The sequence below is a fragment of the Arachis duranensis genome, chromosome 8 (genome assembly GCF_000817695.3).
Source record: "Arachis duranensis cultivar V14167 chromosome 8, aradu.V14167.gnm2.J7QH, whole genome shotgun sequence".
Taxonomy (NCBI): Eukaryota; Viridiplantae; Streptophyta; class Magnoliopsida; order Fabales; family Fabaceae; genus Arachis; species Arachis duranensis.
In genome coordinates, this window is record NC_029779.3 from 35,229,067 (window position 1) to 35,233,788 (window position 4,722).

At 25.9% G+C, this 4,722-nt stretch overlaps 1 protein-coding gene across 1 annotated transcript in view; it reads left to right on the forward strand.

The window, feature by feature from the left end:
• The window catches only part of LOC107462311 (probable terpene synthase 2), a 47,298-nt gene that overhangs the window by 41,993 nt on the left and 583 nt on the right, over window positions 1-4,722 (forward strand). The window lies entirely within an intron of this gene.

Genomic DNA, 4,722 nt, shown 5'->3' on the forward strand with positions numbered 1-4,722 from the left:
ATAAATACATATATAATTTAATTTATTTTTAATATATATTTATATTCCAACATATATTTTATACTAATAATTGATTTTAATAACTGATTTTAGTGTACAAATAATATAACCCATTTCTAATATGCAAATGCATGCAACCCCTAACTCTCATCACAACTAACGGATCGGAAAAAAGATTTAGCAGAACCGCACGTGTGAGATAGCCCAATAACAATTATATACGGGTACTCAAATTAAATTTTATCTAATTATATACGGATACTTATTAATTTTTAACTCTTTTTAATAAATAGACAAGCACCATAACATTCACCTTAAATTAAATTCAATTAGAATCAATAATCAAATTCAATTCGGTCCAAATAGATTATTTACCAGTAAAAATGCAGCAATTTAAATTGAATAATCTCATTTTTATAAAGCATATAAAATGAAACGAATTTCGGACCAATCAAATTAAAAACATAAAATATTATATAATATACTATTTCAATATTAATTGTTTTTCTTTTACTTATATATAATTAATTCATTACATAATTTGTGTTAAATATGCATTGAATTTTATAAATATAAAAGGAGTTAGTTTTGCTGCCTATTATATTTATTCACTTGATATTTTAACTTACATAAACTCATGACAACAAATATATAATTGGCAAAAACATAAGTTACATAAGGTATAAGATATACAGTGACTATTATATTATTATCACTAAAAATAGACTGCTATTTGTATTTTTGTGTCAATTATATATTTATCGTTATTATTATATATTATATTATTACATGTATAATGATAATTATATATTTTTTGTGGTTATTAAAAATTTTTTATTAACAATTATATAATTTTTGCTAAAATCTTTTAAATTAATAAAAGATGACTAATGTCTAATTATCGATAAATATATTAGCAACTATTTTTATTGTCACTAAAAATAAAATAAATGAACGTTAAAAGTATTTCTTTAATACTGATATAAGTAATTAATAAATTAGATTTATTTTAATATCCACTTTTATATTTTTGAACTTACGATTTTGTTTTCTTAGCAAACAAATAAAAACTGTTCTTTACTTATTATTAAAATGGCACAACTTCAATCGTTTACTTTATTTTTTTTTCATAACAACAAAAATAATATAACTTTATTGAAGTTAAATCATTACTGAAAAGCAAATTTCATTTAATATGAAGTCAATAAAAATTTATTAATTTCTATATTAGTAATTAAAAAAAAACTTAATAAGCATGTTTGGCATCGATAAAACTATTAGCATATTATAACATTTATCAAGTAATGCTACTTTTTTTTTCTTGATTTGAAATATAATTTCTAATCTTTGGTCTCTCTTTTATGTGATTTTTGGATACGTCCCTTATTTGGTCTGTCTTCTTTTTTTGATGACTATGTCAAAGGAGTTAGATGAGATAGTTTCTTTTAAAAAAGGAATTTCTATATTAACTTTTAATTTTAAAAACTTAAAATTTTATATCAATCAAATTTAAAAATTATATAAATAACTGAAACATAAATCATTATTTGTACCAGTTTGATTTGTATCAGATTTTATTTAAGAATCAAATTGAACTTAAATTCATGTGCTTTCTTTCATTAGTTTAAATTTTTGGATGAAATAGTATTACATAGTATGAGAATTTTTATAATAAAAAAATTTATAATTCAATTTTTGTTATCCTCCAAAATTAAAAAAAAAAAGGTCGTATCATGATAACTCTTGATCAAGTTGATCATATATAAAGACAAATGACATGTCCTGATTTATAGATTTTTTTTTTCTTTTGAGTTAAATATTTAACCGATAACATTTGCAGGAAGTCAACGAAACTGTGAAACAAGAGGTTCAAATGCATAAGGAGAAAGTGAGGATGAATTTGTCTTCTAATGATAATAATATCTTACAAAAACTAAGCTTAATTGATTCAATTCAACGTTTGAGTATATCTTATCATTTTGAAGATGAAATTAATAAAATATTAGCGCAAATCTACAATGATTTTACCAATTATGATCTTGCCATAGAGGAACGTGACCTTCACTTTATTGCATTACTTTTTCGTCTGCTCCGACAAAATGAATATTACATTTCATCAGGTACGTATAAAACTAATTTTGTTTATCTTATATATAATTACATTAAAAAAATCCATACCAATTATTAATTACAAATTCATATCAGTTAGTATATGTGAGTTATACAGATATTTTCAACAAATTCAAGAATAAAAAGGGAGAATTCGATGAAATAATTGTTGTTCAAGATGCTGAAGGAATGTGGAGCTTGTATGAGGCTACACAATTAAGAGTTCATGGAGAAGATATATTAGAAGAAGCACATAAATTCACATACAGGAAACTTAAGTCCATCACCAATCAATTGAGCCCATCTCTTGCTAACCAAGTCAATCAAAGTTTAGAACAACCTCTTCACAAGACAATTCCAAAAATAAAAGCAAGGTCATATATGTCTTTTTACGAAGAAGATCCTTCGTGTGACAAAGTTGATCTTCTAAATTTCGCAAAATTGGATTTCAATATGGTACAAAAATTATATAAAAAGGAAATTGGTAGCAACACCAAGTAAGTGCTATACTTCTACTCATGTTCTCCTAGCTAGTTTTTTTCTATATATAATTCAAACTCTTAATATTTGCTTTATAATAAATAAATGAGCTAATTATTCGAGTGGTCAGCTCACTCGTCTACTTAAACAAGTATCAGGAGTTTGAATCTCGTCTTGTGCATGCGGCAATTTATTGGCCAGCGACAAACCCTTAAATCCGATCTGTGACGGATTAGTTCTTGATCTGTCGAGTTAGGAGATACCGTGGGATAACAAAAAAAATAAATGACAACTAAAATCAAAATAGAAATATGAGGCCCGAATTTGATCAAGTTTATTTATTTTGAGCACGCATGTTGTATTAATTTCTTTTTATTTTTTAAAATAAACTATAAAAAAAAGTGCAACCTTAGTTGATTGCTTTAGCTTACGTGGAAGATAGAAAACAAATTGTTATTTTCTTTATAATGAAGAAATAGATAATGATTTGTTCATTGAGTTATGAAAGTTATTCAAAAATAGAGCATTCATTTATTATCAAAATATAAATAATAACAAGAACTCTTATAATTAACCGTCATGACATGACCTAATTGGTTGTATTACAGGTGGTGGAGAGAATCAGATTTTGCAACAAAGGTTCCTTATGCAAGAGATAGGGTAGTTGAAGGATTCTTTTGGCCTTTTGCTACGAGCTCTGAGCCTAAATATAGCACTGCAAGACAAATGATAACCAAATTGTCTATATGTATCTCTCTTCTGGATGATACTTTTGATGTTTATGGCACAGTTGAAGAACTTGAACTCTTCACCAAAGCAATGCAAAGGTCTGATTTTAGAACAAGAATCACCAGTGTTTATATTATGCTATCTCAATAAAGAAAAAAGGGTAAAATATTAAATTGGTTCTCTATATTTGAGTGAAATCCTGTTTTGATCTTTAAAGTTTAAAGTATCCTATTTGAATTCAAAAAAATTTTATTTAGTTTTAATATAGTCCCACTGTGAAGTCAAAGTTAAATAATTAACAAAATGTCATATATAACAGTAGTACAAGAATAAGGTCGATAATATGGAGAATAAGTACAAGCTCCAAAGACACAAATCAGCCGTGGATGCATCAATACATTTATTTATCATTTTTTTACAATTTAAATAAAATATTTTATATAGAACTAAGGATTAAATTGTAAAAAAATGCTAAATAAATGTATTGATACATCCACAGTTGATTTTGTGTCTTTGAAACTTGTACTTATTCTCTATATTATCGACCTTGTTCTTCTATTGTTGTCATGTAGGACATTTCGTTAATTATTTAATTTTGACATCGCGGTGGGACTATATTAAAACTAAATAAAACTTTTTTGAATTCAAATAGGACACTTTAAGTTTTAAGTACCAAAATAGGATTACGCCCAAATAATAAGAACCAATTTATTCCTTTACCAAAGGGAAAAAAAATATCTTTGTTGCATAATAATCTTAATCACTTTTCACTTTTCACTTTTCAGTCCCATGATTTTTTTCACTTTTTCTTAATTTTTAGCCCTTTTATTTTTCAGATGCGATATTCGATGCATTGAGTCTCTTCCGGATTGCTTTAAAGTTATTTTTAATGAAATTATGGAATGCTGGATGGAAATAGAGGTTTTCATAAATGATGTGGGTGGAGACTCAAACTTAGTGTTGCAACATGTTAAACAGGCTGTAAGCTTTCATTCATTAGACTTATTGATTTATTAATTAATAATCACTTTAATTAATTAAAATAACTTTATTATACCTGCAGTTTTCTAATATAGTACAAGCTTACATGGTTGAAGCAAAATGGTGCCATGAGGACTACATTCCAACATATGATGAGTACATGATTAACGGAATTCTCACTTCAGGAAGCCCATGGTTCACAACAGTGTTCATTGCTCTTGGAGAATTTGCATCCAAAGAAATGTTTGATTGGATTTCTAATATTCCCTTCATCTTAAAAGCCGCATCATTTGCTGGCAGACTAAAAAATGATTTGTCCTCACATAAGGTAGAGATTTTTCTATTTTTTTTAATTCTATTTAATTAATTTGGTATATATATATAATTTAATTTTAATACACTGTAAATATAAAATAATTTTAC